The 18,953-nt window shown below is 58.3% G+C and overlaps 1 protein-coding gene and 1 non-coding gene across 2 annotated transcripts in view; both read right to left on the reverse strand.

Moving 5' to 3' along the window:
* Positions 1-17,310, reverse strand: part of RIPOR1 (RHO family interacting cell polarization regulator 1) — a 110,824-nt gene extending 93,514 nt beyond the window's left edge. The window contains exons 1-2 of the mRNA XM_044986722.1: positions 17,165-17,310; positions 15,301-15,904 (exon numbers count right to left, since the gene is read on the reverse strand). The gene's annotated coding sequence lies outside the window, so the exon portion shown is untranslated. The remainder of the gene's footprint in view (positions 1-15,300; positions 15,905-17,164) is intronic.
* Positions 3,574-3,756, reverse strand: LOC123349684. The gene has a single exon (XR_006573627.1). It is a non-coding gene; the product is annotated as a U2 spliceosomal RNA (small nuclear RNA).
* Positions 17,311-18,953: the final 1,643 nt, after the last annotated feature.

Raw genomic sequence — 18,953 nt, forward strand, 5'->3', positions numbered from 1 at the left:
GGCAAAAGGGTTCGGGCTGCATAAACCTTCCCACATGTGGCCTGCGAGTGCCATCAAGCCCACCCGACCTAAGGGAGGGCGTGAGACTGGACTGTCCTGGTGTAACTCACAACAAGGAATGGGAGAGATGCTGGGGCATCCATGGGAACATTGGTGGGTTCGAACTTCCCCAGGTCACTGGCTGAAGTGACCTCGCTCAGTTCGGTCTCGAAAGGGGGAGAGATGTGACGAACTGGGAATGTTCTTAATGTTTTCTCTGAATACTGTGTTGGTGTCTCAGTGTCCCCTCTGCAGTTCTTAATATCTAGGTGGTGCAATAAGGGTGTGTGATTGCTACAGAGCAAAGGGTCAGTGCACCTAAATGCCTGACACTCTGTCTCCTAGCAACTGATGGCCTGGGCCCTTCTCTGCAAAGGTGCCAACTGAAGGTGTTGGAGACAAAGGGATCAGGTGACCTCCTGGCCCGGGAAAGGAGCTGAGCAGAGAGTAGGGGCTGGGGGGGGTTGGAGTCTGGAGTTAGCTGGGGAGGAGGAGTGAAGTGCAGACGTGGGGGTCTGGCTCACTGCCCCCCAGAATGGACCCGGCGGAGGGGTCCGGTTCGCGGTACCTACAAGCTCTGTTTTAGACCATATTCCTGTCATCGAATAAACCTCTGTGTTACTGGCTGGCTGAGAGTCACGTCTGACTGCGAAGTGGGGGTGCAGGACCCTGTGGCCCCCCCAGGACCCCGCTGGGGCGGGCTCGCTGTGGGAAGTGCACGGAGGGGCAGAGGATGCTGAATGCTCCAAAGAGAGACCCAGGAGGTGAAGACGTGTGAGCTTCTTGCCCTGAAAACAGTCTGCTCCACGGGAGAGGAGGCTCCCCAGAGTCCTGACTGGCTTTGTGGGGAGCAGTTCCAGAGCATCGCCTGGGGACTCCGTGACACGGTCTGACTCTGGCTCACAGACTGGGGTCCTGCCTTGATCCCTCTTCAGAGAGACTCTGTGCCTGAACTCACTAGGGTCCATGGTCATGAGCCCCCGGGGGCCCCTAAACCCCCAGGAGCCCAGCCGTGTGGCAGCCCCCTTCCGTGCAGCATCCTCCTTGCGCCACCACCCAGCCAAGCCGCGCCACGCGCCTACAAGCAGGAACTGACTGAGCCTTGGCAGACAGGCCACTTGACGGCGAGGCCAACTCAGGCAGGAGGTGAAGTGATGGGCTTGAGGCCACGTGGTCAGAAGTCAGGACCCCCACTGCACTGGCCCCAGTGTTAATCCCACAGTCTGACTCTCCAGTGACTTTCAGGCGTGCAGCAGTGCCCGGCAGGGTGTGCACCCACTCGCACGCCTCCAGCACGAGCGTGCAGTCTGTCGGGCTCCGCCCCAGCCCTACTCCCCAGCACGTGCTGCCGCTCTCAGGAGCCCAGGCTGTGTGTGCGCACGGATAATTATCATTCCCTCCTGCTGGGGCGTGCGGCCGGCGGGGTGAGTCACTGCCTTTGCGCTACAGCCCGTGTCTAGGGGCAGGCACAGGCAGCCACACAAGTCAGGCAGCTTCTTCCTGCTGTGGGGCAATCGTCATAGTTACAGATGCAAAGCGACAACCCGATCTCGTTCCTTTTTCACCTCTCCCAGAAACGTTGGCAGAAGCACACAGGGGTGGGGGTCAGAGCTGGAGCTGCCCTTCCCCAGTCAGGAAGCTTTCTCTGCCTCCAATCCCTTTTGACAGGGCTCTGACCAAAGGGAAGCAAGAATCCAGATACTCCAGCTCTGCAGGCAGGGCACCTGGGGCTCCTCCTGCCCTAGAATAGCATATTCCTCTTTGATCAGAGGGAGCAGGCCCTGACCTAGGAAGCTGCAGCCCAGTTCATCTCAAGCAGCGGTGGCCAACCTGAGCCTGAGGAGGCAGAATTTACCCATGTACATTGCCAAAGAGCCACAGTAATACGTCAGCAGCCCCCCATCAGCTCCCTCCGCCTCCCCCACTCCCAGCGCCTCCCCGCACCTCCCAATCAGCTGTTTCGTGGTGTGCAGGAGGCTGGGGGGGGGGAGGAGCGAGGGCACGGCAGGCTCAGGGGAGGGGGCAGGAAGGGGTGGAGTGGGGGCAGGGCCTGTGGCAGAGCCAGGGGTTGAGCAGTGAGCACCCCCGGCACATTGGAAAGTTGGTGCCTGTAGCTCCAGCCCTGGAGTCGGTGCCTGTACAAGGAGCCGCATATTAACTTCTGAAAAGCCGCGTGTGGCTCCGGAGCCATAGGTTGGCCACCCTGCTGTAAGGTTCTAAAGTCCCCAAGATTGCAGAGGGCTGCAGGGCTCTCCGGCAGACTGTAAATTGAAGGCTAGCACGGAGATTCCCCCTCAGATTAATGGAAGACACTCCAGCCACACGGAATGCATCAAATAGGTCTCCTGGATTTGATTGGCAGGGATGAAAGTCCAAGCCAGCAAAGAACATTCCCGCAAGCCACATGTAAAGGAGAAGTGGCTGAGATACCAGCTGGCTGCCAGAATCCAGTCCTGCTGGCACAGAAATCTGGTGCCAGGCTTTCACAGCTGCTATGTATGAGCTAACGAAACCAGCGCTAGCAGTAAATCAGACCCCATCGGCGTGTCAGGTCACCTGGGTTCTTGTTCCCACCTGGAACGGCTTCCGAGGACAGTCCCTGGGAGATACCTGGGGAGAGCTGTAATGGGGGGAATCCTCCCTCTGGGAGGCTGGGTATCAAAGTGGAGATATCTGGAGGCCCCTCAGCATCTTGGCACTGTCTTCTAAGCAGTTCCCAGGCCTGGGCACCTCTCTCCAGCGTGCCTTGACAGTGGCAGCTCTGCTCTGGGTCCCCGTGTACAGTGCGTCTTTGCTACTGGTTCTGCATTACTCATAGCGCCTCCCCCAGCCGTGCGGAGTGGGTGCAGCGCTCCCTCTCTGACTGCCTCAGAAGGGCTCAGCAGTTTGTTACCTTGAAACGTTCCCTGGCTGGATTCTATGGAGCTCAAAGTCCCCGGCCTGTTCTCCTGAGGGAATAAAGGAGACAGTGACCCATACTGCGATCCAGAAGCAGCAGCCGGGTCACTCTGCTCGCTCCCTCCAACCCTATCTTTTCATTGTTTGTTTCTGCCCCATCTGAGTCCAGGACTGAGGCCTGGAGAGACTCTGCTGATCCAGGTCCTCTGCCAAGAAAGATGTTTGATTTAGGCCTTCTGATGGGGGAACAGAAAACAAAGAGAAACTGCTTGGCGCACCCCCAGGAGGACACAGGCCTGTCAGCTGGGAGCGCGTCTGCTGAGAGCCAGCACAACAGCTCACTGACATATCGCAGGCCTTGGGACCGATTAGTGTCCAGGGTGGTATGCAGCACTGACGAAGCTGGCTAAGCTTTAAAGGGTAACATTATACTGCAATAATAAACAGGAGCGGTCACATTCCTCCCCAGTGTCACTCCACTGACGCCCACAGAGCGACACCAGAAAGAAATTTGGCCCCAGGAGCTCGAGCTCGAGGGCCAGGCTCCAGTCTCTGAGCAGTGGGGTAAAACCGGGAGTGTCTCCACTGCAGTCAGTGGTGTGGAATCTGGCTGAGGGTCCCACATCTTAGCACTCAGATTAGTGCAGTCATTGCTGTGCACGTGTGAGGGACACAGCCTGCTCTGTTTGCTTGTGCAAGCTCCTATTCCATCCCCGTTTCAAAAATCAATTTCATATCCAGTCCTCAAATAAAGGACATATCAGATATTAAACTGCTAAGAACAGATAGAACTTAGATAATATTTTTACTTCAAGGTCCCAGAGACACAGACAAGGTTTTCATCTCGAGGGCAAAAGACCAAAAACATCAAGACACTTGGTCACAGCCTTGGATAGGCCAAGAGACTACTGACGCTTGATCTGAGCTCAGAGAGAGCCCAGAGCCGGGTGCTGTTGTGACCAGTGCAGCGCAGTGCAGACAGGTCCCAACGTGCCTTCAGCCTGCCCAGTGCATCTGCACGAAGGCTCTTGCAATGGAGGAGTGCATTTGGTTTTGGAAAGTAAAAACTGCTACCTAAAAATAAAAGTATAGGACATGCCCTTATTGCTGGGACACAGGGAAATCCGGTTGCACTGTGACTCCGAGCAGGGATGGCTGCCGACGGAAGGGGACGTACACACCCAATGGCTTCAAATAGCTGGACATGAGAAGCCAAGATCTTCATGGAGCCGAGCATCTCCACTGGTAACGGACAGCAGCTCAACTCAGCTGCATAGCTCTCCACACCGACTGGCCTAGGCCGGCCTGTCGGTGTGGCAGATCCATTGGCCGATAAAGGGGGCTGCACGGTGGCACTGTAAAATAAAGCCCAAGGGTGAAACACCAGAAGAAGGTGTGAGGACTCTTATTTTACCAGCCTGGGCACAGGGTGAGAAGGCAGAAACCTGTGTGGACCCTGTGACAGAAGGCTTGAACTTTGTAAAAGGGGGGGGTGGCGGCTTGTCCTTTGTCTGCCTGTGGTTGTTCTCCAGGAGAGGCAGACAGGGAGCAACTATGCTATAAGGAGCTTGGGGCTAGGTATGAAAAATCATCGGTATCAGGGGCAGCTCCAGGCCCCAGCACGCCAAGCACGTGCTTGGGGCAGCATGCCGCGGGGGGCGCTCTGCCGGTCGCCGGGAGGGCGGCAGGCGGCTCTGGTGGACCTCCTGTAGGCGTGCCTGTGAGAGGTCCACCAAAGCCGCGGGACCAGCGGACCCTCTGCAGGCACGCCTGCGGGAGGTCCACCGGAGCCGCCTGCCACGCGACCGGCAGAGCGCCCCCCGCGGCATGCCGCCCTGCTTGGGGCGGCGAAATGTCTAGAGCCGCCCCTGATCGGTATCATACCTAGAAACTCCTCATTTGAAATCCCAGATATGTAAGTAGATCAGAAAATGTCTAGAAAGACGCAATTAGGTTTCTCTCTTTTATTTCTTTATGGCTTGTGGACTCCTCTGGGCTAACCCAGATGCTTCTGTTTTGCTTGTAACCTTTAAGCTGGACCTAAAGAAAGTTATTCTTCATGTTTAATCTTTGTAAGTGGTTTTTTTTTAGTTTAGCAATAGCCTAAGTTTTTTCAAATGCATTTTCTTTCTTTTTGTTTTTAATAAATTTTACCTTTTTTAAGAACGGGGTTGGATTTTTGTGTCCTAAGAGGTTTGTGCATGTTCTTTAATTAGCTGGGGGCAACAGCTGATTTCCTTTGTTTCTTTCTCAGCTCTTCCCTGGGGGGGTGGTGAACGGGCTTGAGGGTAGCCCACAGGGAGGAATTCCCAAGTGCTCCTTCCTGGGTTCTCAAAGGGGCTTTGCTCGTGGGTGGGGGCAGTATCTACGCATTCAAGGTCAGAGAGAAGCTGTAACCTTGGGAGCTTAATACCAGCCTGGAATGGCCAGTATTTTAGGGCCCAACCTTCTGCACTCAGAGTGCCAGAGTGGGGAATCAGCCTTGACACAGCCCCACTCCGGTTTGGCCCGGCCGCCCCTCCACCTCCATCTATAGCAGGGTGGATGGGCCAAACCAGGGTGGAGCTGCACCCTGTTGTAGCCCCTTGCAATGCTGGGAGGAGGTGTGCATTCAGCATGGCAGCCCGTCCAAGCCCCTTGCAGCTTGGGGGGGGTAGGCTGGCTCCTCTCTTGCTGTGCAGGCCTAGCGAGCCCGGTCAGCCAGCCTGCGGGGAGCTGGCCCGCCAGCGCTCAGGGCTGCCTTGGCACAGCATTAGCTATGGGAAGGCTCCCTCCCCCATGGGGGGCACTAGTGACATCCCTAGCGCAGGCCTCACAGCGCCTGGGGGGCGACATGAGCATGGGGCCAGCCGTGGCATTGAGCTCGGGCTGAGTCTGGCCTGGCCCCATGGCACAGAGCAGACCCCTCTCCTCCAGGACTGGTCCCCCCTGCTCCCCACTTTGGCTCTCCTGCCCTTTCCCCCAAGGTCGCTTGCTGTCTCCCTCCTGCCCGGGTCCCTCCATGGAGCTCACTTTATCAGTGACCCTTCCCCACATGGTTCTCTGCTGGTAGAGCTCCCTGTCCTCATTACGCAGCCTTACCAGAGCACAGGGGTTATCACAGCACCACCTACTGGTCTGGCTTCAGGCGAGATGCTGCCTCAGTTTCCCCTCACTGGGGGGCCAATCGCATGCCTGCTTCTCTACCACATGAGGTGCTAGCCTGTCTCCCAGCCCAGGAAGGACTCTCAATCACACTGAAGCCTCCAGGGCACCATGTTATTAATTCAAACAAAACTCACACCCAGTACAGGCTGCTGGGACCTGGGTTTTTCACTGCCTCCCTCCCCGGGCCCCAGCACTGTTTACCCAGGCTCAGCCTCCCTTCCGCAGCCCCCTTTCACCAGCGCTGGCTCAGCTCTTTATATCCAACACCTGACCCCTGCCCAGCTGGCTCGGATCAATGTCCAGGCACATCCGGCCCCAGGCCTTCAAAGAGCCGGGCCGTCTATTAAGCATGTGACGGCAGCTCTCAGCACGCGAGAGAGACTCTGGGCTCTGCAAGGTGCAGGGAACAGCTCGGGGCAGACACTGCTGGACACAGCTGCACACACACCCTCCCCCCCCCGAGTACTCCAGCCATGGAGGCGCTCTGCTCTAGCAGGGCGTGTGGGTCAGGTCCACACTCTGCTGCCCTGAGCGTAGCGGCCACGGTCACAATACTCCACCGGGACGGCTTCCCTGACGCATTCTCTAACATCCGGGCGGGGGCCCACCCAGGCCCACCTGTGGCTACAGGCCGGGTCATGAGTTCTCTGCCTGATGCTCTGAGTGTGGTTGGCGGATTGCTGAGAGCCGCGCTGGCCGGCTGTCTGGGAGCACCAAGCGTTCCACTCATGGGGAGAAGTCACCCAGAAGTGACTCTGAATTCCCGGATCCGCTCTCTCTGGCCCCCTTTCTGCCTGTTCTCTCTGGGGCGGGGGCTCCGGAGCGCACGCTGTGACCCTCACAAGTACAGAAAGGCAGAGATTGAAAACAAAACCCTGCCTCCCCCTTACTCCGAGTCAGAATTAAACACCCTCCCCCTTGCAGAGAACTTTTGCCACTGGTTTGGAGCCAGCTGGGAAGGCCATGGACCTGGGTCACTCCCCCGTCCCTCCCAGGGGCAGTCTCAGGTGCTTTGGAAAGCTTTGCCCTGGGGATGCAGGAGCCAAGGGACTGAGTCACCTGTCATCTTTCCCAAGGCTCCGAGTGCCTAGGTCGGACTTGGGCGCCTGCATCACTCGGGTGCTCCCCCCGTTTGCGCAGAGGACTCGCTTTCCCTCGGGGTGTGTACAGCACCACGTTCAGTCCCCGCGTGACACTCACAGAAACAGCCACCTCCCCCACCGCACTGTCCAGCGGCCTCCTCTCTCCAGCCGCACCACGGGGCTGAGATCTGTCCATCCCCTGGGGGAAAGCCGGCCCTCGGGCGCTGTGTTTTCACCCGCCAGCGCCAGGCAGCAAGCGACCGGAGCATTTCTGTGCTGCGATGACAGGCAGAAGATGTGGGCCTCGAGCAGGGCCTCAAGCTGCAGCCCCCAGGCTATGGACACAACCAGTCCTCTCTTTCCAAACCCAAACCTATTCTAATGCCTGAATATAAATCAGCAGGCAGCCACCTCCGAACGGTCTGTGCAGTACTGGTCACCCCATCACGGCCAGGCCGTTGCAGAACTGCAGGCAGGTCAGAGAAGGGTAACAGGAGTGATCAAGAGCCCAGCAAAGCTCTCCCGTGAAGACAGATTGAAGAGGTTACCTAAGGATTTGTCGACACTACCTCGCTTTTAGGACACGGTCATGCCGCCAAAGCCGTGCTGCTAAAAGGCGCGCAGTGTAGCTGCCGTTTGTCGGCAGGAGAGAGCTCCCATGAGCGGCAGAGAGCTCCTGCCCACAAAGCTGTTCACACCGGTGCTTTTCGTCGATAAAACTTTTGTCATTCAGGGGTGTGTGTTTTTTTAACACCCCTGAATGACAAGTTTTGCTGACGAAGTTCCAGTGTAGACAAAGCCTTAGAAATGACAAGCGGGGCCACAACAGAAGTCCAAAAAATGCTGACTGGAGTAGAGGAGGTAGATGAGGAGCAGCTGTTCTCCCAGGCTCAGAACACGGGGCAGTCAATGAACTTGAAAGGTAGGAAATTCAAACATCGATAAAAGGAAATCTCCCTGCCCCCAACACATAATTAGCCAGTGGAACTCACTGCCACATGAAGTCATTGCAGCCAGGAACTGATCTGATACAGCTAATACAACTAGCCAGGGTGATCATACGTAATGATGACAGAGGATACTGACCCTCCTGCTTCATGGCTTGAGCCGATCTCTGTCCACTAGAGACCAGGAGGGGTCCATGTGTGATGTGGATTATCCAGCACCTGCTACCGTGGGGTTCTTACACCTTCCCCTGCCGCAGCTGGTGCCAGTCACAGCTGGAGATAGGATACTGGGCTGCACCCAGGGTCTGACTCAGTCTGGCAGCTCCTATGTGCCTCATGCTCAGTGTATTCGCCCTGCCTGTCCCCTTGGCCAGGTCTCCTGTGACAGGCTCCAGCTGGGACACTGTCTGTGCCCCCTGAGGGAACTCTCCTGCCATTCCTCTTGCCCCACCTTGAGCCCCACAGGGGCACTTGTGGGCCCCCAGGAAAGCCTGGTGCTCCTCTTAGCGCAGCTGGAGCCTGGACCGTAACCAGCCGGAGCCAGAAACTCAGCAGGCAGGGTGCCAGCAACGGCTGCCAAGTCCATTGGTACAGAGCAATGTGGCACGGTGACATCACAACCCCCAGCTGGGGCCGAGAGGCCCGAGCCCCCTCCCCCAAACCTAGGAAGTGTGGGGGAAAGCTGACAGCTCCAGCTGTCTCCGAGCCGCAGGCTCCACTCCCCCATGGCTTTCGACACCCCACCTGGGGTCTCTTGAGTGATCCCTGCCACCCATGCAGCAAAGACACCTGCCTACCCAGAGATTGCAGGGGAGCCAGAGAGACGGGTGGGTTCTGCCCTGGTGCGTGCTTCGCCAGGCACGGTGCAAAGACTGTTGGCAGGGCCTGGGGCAGTCAGCCCGCGAGAGATCCCAGCCCAGAGATCCTGGGGGGCAGGATACCATCAGGCTCGGGATGAGGGAGACCAGCTGTGGCCGGCACCGTCCCTGCAGAACCAGCAGCTGCACCCCTGCCATCTGGCTGGGAAGGAGAAGAACCCGCAGAGGTTGGTGTATGTCTGCGAGGGGTCAGTGCGGGAGAAGATACGTGGCAGTGAAACCCAGCGTGCCCAGCTGGACCCAGAGACGAGGCCTGGCCTGGAATGGAGCCAGTGGGAATGGTTGGGCCTGAGAGAAGCGCCCAGACACGCTGGGAAAGGACCGTCCTTGCCCCTGCATTGCTCCCGCTGTGGGTTATCACGCACACCGGGGGTGGCGGGGGGCAGGAGACAGTCCCACAATCTCCTGGTGGGGTTAATAAATGACAAACAGCTGCGATAAGCGTGGTCCAGGCATGGGCGCCCCCCGCAGGTTCTGGGTGGCCCTACGCCCGTCAGGAGACAGTGTCTAGATGGGGCTAAGCCAGGGCTAGGAGCAGCCGATTGGGTCCTGACAACTCGCTGACACATCTCTGCAGCCTATCAATGGGACTGCCACAGGCGGCGCAGGCAGGGAGGCAAACAGGCAGGGAGGCGCTCACCGTAAAGCAGGTGCTACCGTACCACACTCAGGCAATTGGAGACACACACGCACGGCAGTGCCCAGCACGTCTCTAGCTCTGCCTGCAGGGGGGCTCCACAGCCCCCTTCCCGTCCACATCCTCAGACCCATGCAGATGCGGGAAGTCACACAGTGAGTCACGGGACTCTGGGACTGTCACGGAGTCCCCGGGCGCTGCTCTGGAACGGCTCCCCACCAAGCCAGGCAGGACTCTGGGGAGCCTCCTCTCCCTCGGAGCAGACTGTCTGCAGGGCAGGCAGCTCACACGGCTTCACCTCCTGGGTCTCTCCTTGGAGCATTCAGCATCCTCTGCCCCTCCGTGCGCTTCCCACAGCGAGTCCGCCCAGGCGGGGTCCAGGGGAAGCCAGAGGGTCCTGCCCCCCCACTTTGCAGTCAGACGTGACTCTCAACCAGCCAGTAACACAGAGGTTTATTCGATGACAGGACACGGGTTTAAAACAGAGCTTGTAGGTACAGAGAAGGTACAGCCGGGTCCATTCTGGGGTCCCGCAAGCCAGACCCCCACGTCTGCACTCACTCCCCATCCCCAGCCAGCCCCAAACTGAAACCCCCTCCAGCCCCTGCTCCTCTGCTCAGTTCCTTTCCTGGGCCAGGAGGTCACCTGACCTCTTTGTTCTCCCCCACCTTTAGCATCCCCTTGCAGGGGGGGAAGGGCCTGGCCATTAGTTGCCAGGAGACAGAGTGTCGGCAGAGACAGAAGCACCCACACAGTATTAGGGGAAACATTCAGAACAGTCCCACTTTGTCACAGGGACCGACCCCAGCTCTCTGCAGTGCCTTCTCTGGCTGCCCGCAAGGCTGCCTGCTCTTCCAGCGGTAACAGACCTCCCTCGAGGGCAGCTTCTTGCTCAGACAAAAGGTGATGGGCGACACCTGCAGATGGGCACCCTCTTTGGTACCTGTCACTCTCAGCAGCCTCTAACAGCTGTGACTGTCCTCTGGAAGGTGCTGCCATCTGCTGTCACCCAACAGTAACACTGGTACGGAGCTGGCTCGATAGCATTACAAGGGCAAAACAGAGGGGCTGGAAGTGGCGCAAGGAAGGGGTCAGGACACTCAGGAGCAAAGTCCACAGCCTGACTTTGGCGGCCGCAGTGGAGTCGCTGCAGGATCTCTGGCCACATGGCCAAGGCAGCAGCGTGGGATGTTTGCAGACCCAGGGCAGGCCTGGCACAGGTCAGGGCTGAGATCTATTGGCAAAGCTGCTCAGGGAGCAGGAGGACTTGTGAGTCGAGACATAGGCATCTGTGCGTGTGTGGACACATCCACCCCTCCAGGACTAAAAGAAAAAGGGGGCTACGGGGCAGGATTGAGGGCCACCAACAGAGCTGAGTGGGGAACCAGGACTGGGATAGCAGCGACACCATCAACAAAAATCATTCTTGGACATGCATTTAAATAAACAACAACAAAAACTGACTATTGTTCCCCAAGAGCTCTGGTTGTTAGAACTGAACGGGGCTGGCATGGTGGGAGGCTCTTTACTCAGTTTGTTCCCTTTGCATTTAGCAGCACTTTGCATCATCACTTGCAGCCTTTCCTCCTTCTCCACACCAGAAGGGCCGAGAAACATCTTGTTAAAAAGGGGTGGTGTTGTAACACCCCTCCCACCCCCAAGCTTGGCAGGAGAATGGGGGGTTGGTGTTGTCCCTGTTTTGTTATGTTCACAGCACACACAGTAACATTCATGCTCTTGCTGGAAGGTTGCAACATAAACACAACTTCACTTCTTCGAATCCAGAGCCCTAGCACAAAAACCCCAAAACAGAGAGAGAAAACAGGCTGCTCCCAAGGCACTGAGGCACACTCACCTCACTCGAGGCTGGAGGACACAGAGTGGCTGCTGCTCCCAGATGCTCCCCACAGTGCCCCTGTTTGCAAGAAGGAGTCAGAACATCCCACCACCACCCATAGGCAGCGTCTACAACTGGAGCTAGGGGTGTAATTCCCAGCTCACACAGTCATACTTGTACAACCGCTCATCAGGCTAGCGAGCTAAAATTAGTATCATGAGCAGTGGAATGGCTAGCCACCCGAGTACAAACTCACCTGGAGCCCATGGGTTCGTGGTCAGGGTGCCCAGCCATGCCGCTGCCCAGCCATGCCGCTGCCCGTGCTACCATGGCTACACTACTGATTTTAGCACACAAGCTCGCTGAGAGCTCCCACAAGTATGTCTATGCACACTAGGAATTGCCCAGCCTGAAAGCAATAGCTTGCAATTCTAGCACAGTCCTCAGCACAGCACCCTGCCACAAAAGATATGGCTTGGAAGAGACCTCAGGAGGTCATTTAGTCCCACCCCCTGCTCAAAGCAGGACCAACCCCAACTAACTCATCCCAGCCAGGGCTTTGTCAAGCCGGGCCTTAAAAACCTCTAAGGAAGGAGATTCCACCACCTCCCCAGGTAACCCATTCCAGTGCTTCACCACCCTCCTAGTGAAAAAGGTTTTCTAATATCCAACCTAGACCTCCCCCACTGCAACTTGAGACCATTGCTCCTTGTTCTGTCATCTTCTACCACTGAGAACAGTCTAGATCCATCCTCTTTGGAACCCCCCTTCAGATAGATGAAGGCTGCTATCAAATCCCCCCTCACTCTTCTCTTCTGCAGACTAAATAAGCCCAGTTCCCTCAGCCTCTCCTCATAAGCCATGTGCCCCGGCCCCCTAAATCATCTTCCAGTTCTTTATGGAAAGGGCCAAGGTTTCCATGCAGACAGGGTTTCTTTCCTAAGGGCAGTGGCACCTGCTGTGCAAAGGTTTCAGGACTGGGCAGAGCACTCAAGGCAGTTTGGGTGGGAGTGTCCCGGAGCTGGGTTGGCTTGTGCGGTTTCACATCACTGCAGCCATCTGAGGCGAAATTTACCACCAAGTTTTATGTTTAGGGTGATTAAAGCAGGAGGGCAAATTTTCAAGCACTGTTTACATCTGGATCCCCTGGTACCAGCTCTGGGTTCCTCACTGGCTGAACCAAAGCCACGTGGAGCAAGGTGCAAAGACCAAGGGTCCCGCACTGTCTCCGCACACCGAGACGCTTGCTTTGCTGCATTGACTTCCCAGCTTGGCCTGTCTCTTTCCACGCGCTGGGGGTGTGGCCCAGAAGAGGGAGCCCTCGCCCCCCTGCCCCTCAGTAGCGCCCCAATGCCTGACCCTGCTCTGCTGGTGCTGCGATGTGAATAAGAGGTGTCTGGGCGTAGACAAGGGGCCGGCTCCTCGGCTGGCAACGCCCGGCCAGACTCCATGGAAGACATTGCTGCTCCGATCGCAGCTAGAGCTGGCCCCAAATGCAGCAGCCTATTTCAAAGGCCGCGAGAGGGCTGCAGGACAGGATGGCTCTGGCCCATCTGCACCAGCCTCCATCCCAGCGCTGCCTGCGGTGGAGAAGCTGCAGCTCGGAGCAGGCTTGCGGCACTGTGCTAGGGACGTGAGCTCTGCCCACACTACCAGCTTAGCCCTGGTGCAGCTGTCGGCATTGGGGACGGATTGTGCCGGTGCGGAACCCCCGGCTGGCACTGGTATTCCTCGCACCCTAGTACCAGCCTTATCAGCCCCCTCCGAACGCCGTTCCCCACCGGCCTCAGCCTGGGGCCACGCCTGGCCCCTGACAAGAACAGTCAGGACCAAGGGTCAGAGCAAGGTTAAGGCTGTGGGCTGTGTGCTCAGCAGGTCACTGCTCAGACCTGCTGCTGGGCGGCAGGATGGCACTATTTGTTACCCGGTGACTCTCCAAGAATGGGTGTGAGACCTGCTGGTCTGTGCAGTGCAAACTGCCCTTGTTCATCTCGAAGGCAGTTCACTCTGGAGCCTAATCAGAGAATCTCAGGGCTGGAAGGGACCTCAGCTAGTCCAACCCCCTGCTCAAAGCAGGACCAATCCCCAGACAGATTTTTACCCCAGATCCCTAAGTGGCCCCCTCAAGGATTGAACTCACAACCCTGGGTTTAGCAGGCCAACGCTCAAACCACTGAGCTATCCCTCCCCTCCCAATGACAGCCAACTCTTAAGTTCACTGGTTACCATTTTAGAAAGAACACGCAGCTGCTCTGGGGCAGTGGGAGCCATCAGAATGGGGGGCACACCAGATACCATGGAGAGGGGAGACCCAAGTCGAGGTCTCTGGGTTACCCAGGGAAGGCCACAAACACAGACCCTCTTCTTCTGCAGCCCTCTGAGACAGGGGCTGGCCCCCGTGGTGGAGAGAGCAGGGAGCCCCGGAGGGCACAATGGTGTGGAGAGTTTGCAGAGAGGAACCCAGCATGGTGGCTGGGGTGCCCTTGGGGTGGCCACAAGCCCTGGAGTGACTCACTAGACTGGCCTTTGCTGAACGCTCACACGACATGCAGACGAAGCTACTCAGGATGTGAACCGAAGCCACAGGCGCCTTCCCGAGGAGCATTTCGAGTCTCGGCCAACACTAACACAGCCAAGGAAGCACCAGCCTAGAGGCTCTGGCAGCAGGAAGAAAACTGTCCTGGCATAGGGGAGGGAGCTCCTCATGGCTTGGCAAAGTAGCAGCCCAGAGCCGGGCGGGTTTTCAGCCATTGGCTGGCCAAGCCTGGGCAGAGCCCCCTCTCGCTGCCCCACTGCCTGGGGTGCGGGCCCCATAGCATGCCTAGGCGGCTCCTCAAACCAGACCCATGTCCCATTGGCGTCCCTCGGCTGACAAGGCAGCCGGCGTGAGTGGGGAGAACGACCCTTCCTCCTGGGAAGGGTCATGACCTCCCCAGCAGGTGGGGCAGCACATTTGCCTTGGCGTAAGTGCAACCTCGGAGCTCCACACTGGGCCAGGCCACAGCTGCAGGGGTGGGACGGTTTGAACCCAGGACTTCGGGGAGCAGTGAATTGTGAGGACAGGACCAGCAGGGAGATCCTGCTCAAGCGCAAGCTGCCCTCCGGGTGATGGAAAGACGCCTCCAGCCCAAGTGTCCTTGGCTTTGCTGTGCCAGGCTTCGCCCCAGCAGCCGGGAACGGCCGGGAGCTGGTAGCAGCAGGACAGCAGGGCTCAGGCTGGGGAAACAGCCCCCTACCCCTTCCCTGACACCACAACCAGCTAGGAGATCCTACAGCTGCTCCCCCGCCCCGGCAGGACCCTCACCCATCCAGCACCGACCGGGCACTGGAGGGGGGACGTTCCCTCACTCCCCCAAGCAGATGGGTGAAGGTACACGCCAGCCGCACTCAGACACCGGGTACCGTGCCCGCAGATCAGTCCCGCAGCTGCCCCCCTCAGCCCTGCATTCCCAGCGGAGCCTCGCCAGTCCCCACCTCTCGCCTTGTGTGCCGGGCCCTTCCTCGCAGCTTCCTTCCCTCCTTCACCATCCACCCCACAGATCCTGCCACAGCCAGCTCCCCTCCGCCAGCCCTTTAGCCCTTCCCACCTCTCGGAAGGAGGGGCAGGAATCCATACGCTCCTCCCCTCCCCAAGATCCCGCCTGAGCACCTACCCAGGCCCCTCTCTCCAATGCCCATCGGAGGACTGAGGGCACCTCCAGCACTTGAGCAACTCCACTGAACCCTCTCCCCCGACCCCGGCTGCCCCTGAAGGCTCAACAGGCGACACTGACCCACGTGGGTGTGAGCAGCTGGTGCGTGGCCAAGGTGCTGAGGTGCTGTTCTTCTAACGTACCTGTTTATCCAGAAGCTGCGTCCCTGGCCTCAGTTAAGCAGAATCGGATGCTGACGAAAGGCAGCTCGGAGGGGCCCGGCACGAGTTCTTGCTCTTAAGGCTCCAGCATGGACGAGAGGGTGTGTACGCCAGCAGGGACAGGAAAGTTTGGAATTGTACAGGCGCTGCTAAGGGAAACCAGTCCAGCTTGTCACTGTTTCGCTTTTCTCTGGCGGGCGAAGGCACCTAAAGGGACTCTTCCAAAATGCAATTTTTCTTGTTTGTGGTTTATCCAAGAAGCATAAGGAAGGTGAAATCTCTCCTGGCGTTGCTGGAGGTTTCCTCCGAGGGCCCAGTTATTTGGGAACTTTCTGAGCCCTGAACAGAAGAGGCCAGAGTGTTGCAATTCCCCTCCAAGGAGAGCTTTTCTCTCAGCTCTTTATTAGACATGAGAGTTAAATCGATGTAAACAAAGCAATCCAGGTGTTTGAAATCCTCTGGCTAAGAAACACTTCCCCACGCAGTTAGGTGTCACCTCTGGGGGTCTGGGATGACCTAATCGTCCCAGGGCTCCAGGCCTCCAGAGGGTCCTCCAGGATCAGCAGAGAAGACGAGACCCGAATGTCTAATGCAACAAAGAAGCAGGAGAAAAGAAGCATATGAACCCTTCCCAGCCGCCTGCGCGCACCCCGCTGGAAAAGGCAAGAGCCCCATTGTTTTCCTTTGCAGGTTGCTTTCCGGGCTGAGGGCTGCACGTTGCCTTTAAGAGGTGGGGCGGAGGGTTTGGCCCACCCAACTGACAAGAAGCCCGTTCCCCACATGGCCCTGACGCTCCTTGCTCCCTGTCCCCGACCCCTCAGAACTAGGGCGACCAGACAGCAACTGTGAAAAATCAGGACAGGGGGTGGGGGGTAATAGGAGCCTATATAAGAAAAAGCCCCAAATATCAGGACTGTCCCTATAAAATCAGGACATCTGGTCACCTTCCTCAGACCAGCTCTGCAGCAGCTGGCGTGGGGGGTGCCCTGGGGAGGCGATGCCCAGGTGGCCTCTGCTCAGGGCGTGGGCTCAGAGCCAGGCCACTTCTCTCGTGTGCCGACTTAACTCCCTCGAGTGCAGGCCCCTGCCTGTATTGCACCATCCCCTTCCTGGGACCCGCCAGCGCCCATGGGAGCCCCACGTGGGCAGCCAGGGAGAGGCCAGCAGCAGCCTCTGCAGCGGGCAGTGGGGGGTTAAACTCCGGCCGAGCGGGGAATTCTTCAGTTGCCAAGTGACTTCCTCTCGCTAACAATAACAGCCCAATGCACACAGGCCCCATAGTGACCGCATGACCCTGGCCCGTCCAGCTGCCACAGAGGCAGGACGAAGCCTCCTCCGGCACGTTATCTGCGGTCCCCACTCTGCCTCCTGCATCCTCACAGGCGGGGGCCGCTACCGAAGTGAAGATGTGTCTCCTCCTGAGCAACAGGGGCCTGGCGCTGCCATGGCACCCGGAGGGAGCCCCCGGTGCAGCAGGAGGCCAGCTGGCCCTGTCCTGCTCCTCCGCCCTCCCCAGCGCCCCCCGGAGGCCGAGCAGCCCTGCAGGGGGACAAGGCGGCGCCTTCCTGGGAGAGCCCTTAGCGGGAGCCTGGGAAGCCCTTCTGCTGGGGGAGCCCCCAGACCAGGGGAGATGGCGGGCGCAGGCGGCAGGCTGAAGCCGCCGTGGCCTGGCTGCAGAGGGTCGTGCCCCAGGGAAAAGCTCGGCTGGTTTCCAAGCGACAAGGGGACTCCCAAATCAGGAGTCACACCCCTCCGCAGCCACTTCGAATGGCACCTGCCACGGCTTTGCCCTGGGCGTGAGGGCGTCTCGGTGCCTTCAAGTCACTGGGACCACGGACGGACTCACCAATCCCAGGGGCTGGACATGCCACTTCTTCCACAACTCAGGCAGCTCCGACCCCCTCTGAGCAGCTGCCTTTGCTCCCTGCCGCTCCTTCCCCAGCCAGCCCGCAGCCCGCAGCCTCCTGCTTTACCAGGAGCCGCCGGAGCCACCCGCTCCCGGCCAAGCTGGGCTGGTTTGAAGAGCTGCCTTAAGCTGGGGACACTTAGGTCCTGCCTCCCATTAACTGCTCCACCTCCCACAGAGCAGCTTCAGCAGCCCCACGTTAAAGGGCCAGCACCTTCCTTTCTCCCTCCCCCCCACCTTCACGCTCCCGGTCCTTTTGCTGGGTGCCAGGGCCTGGCGAGCAGGAGCTGCTGGTCCCTGCAAGGCTCTGCAAACCCCCCACAGCTGTAGGGTCGCCCCTCCGACCTCCTGGAGAACATGAGCAAAGCAGACTCACCCAGCCACCCCAGACAATGCCCATGAGTTAACAGAGGGGCTTTAAAAGGAGGCAGTAAAGTGCAGTTCTACCTTGAGAAGTGACTCTGGAAATGGCTCCTGTCTCATCTCACCAGCTCCCCGCGTCTCACAGTCAGAGCCATCCACCCGACTAAGAGACATGTCTGCTACTTGGTACTTCTGTGGGCCCTGTGGGGCCGGCCTGGCCATGGGGGAGGGAGCCAGAGTCTGTTCCTATGGGCCCTGTGGGGCCGGCCTGGCCATGGGGGAGAGCCTGTCCCCGTGGGCCCTGCAAGGCCAGCCTGGCCATGTGGGAGGGAGCCAGAGCTTGTCCCTGTGGGCCCTGCAAGGCTGGCCTGGCCATGGGGGAGGGAGCTGGAGTCTGTTCCTGTGGGACCGGCCCAGCCACAGGGGAGGGAGCCGGAGTCTGTTCCCATGGGCCCTGTTAGAAGCAAATCCACCAACTGCATGGCCCAGTGGTCTGATCAGAGATGACTGGTCCCGTGGATGGTGACCTGATCCCGCACTGATTCTGTATCACTGTCCCTGGAACTCCCCAAAGTGTCTGTATTTCACACAGTGCCTGTGTGACCTGTGCATCACAACAGTATGTCAGTCTATGATTCCCTGTTCCCGGGCCACTCATAGCATCCAGCACGCCTGGGCTAGGACAAGGGGTCATGGTTAAACAGCGTTAGCTCACCCATTTTAACAAACATGTTCATATTGGCCATGAGGACAGTCCGAGCTGGCCCTGAATCCACTCCAGCAGCACTGGTTCGGTAGGATGGCTGTCCAGGTACAGACATATGACTAGGTTGGAAGAACAAATTGCAAAGTGCATTTCTCGAGGACTAGGCAGCCGGTGATCACATGGGCACCAAAGGTTTCGGTGGTGCAGTAAGACTGGCAATGGCAGACACAGGCTGCTCGTCCAGCTAGCCCATCTCAGGGACCCAGCTGCAGATCAGTCCGGCTGGTGGTCCATTGGCAAGGAGGCCCTGTCCCTTTGGGAGCTGCCGTGATGAGGGTGAACATAGACAGGGTTTAACACCGTTCACACCCTGTTCCTTGTCACTCCCTCCTAACATGCTTTAGTGACAATAATGATTTGTAGAACCTCCCCAATGCACAGATGGGAAACCTGAGGCCACGACCAGGGAAAAGATCTGCCAAGCTCCCACATGGCAGAGCCTGGAGTAGAATCCAGGTCTCCTGACTCCTAGTCTTCCCCCCCTGGTGACCAACCCCCTCCAACCATCTTTCTTGCTATGCTGGAGCTTTTCAGCCTCGACTCTCTCTTTCTCAGAACACGTCCCACGGTTCAGGATCAGGTCACTATTCTCCCCCCCAC

Source organism: Mauremys mutica, chromosome 14 (genome assembly GCF_020497125.1).
Source record: "Mauremys mutica isolate MM-2020 ecotype Southern chromosome 14, ASM2049712v1, whole genome shotgun sequence".
NCBI classification, from domain to species: domain Eukaryota; kingdom Metazoa; phylum Chordata; order Testudines; family Geoemydidae; genus Mauremys; species Mauremys mutica.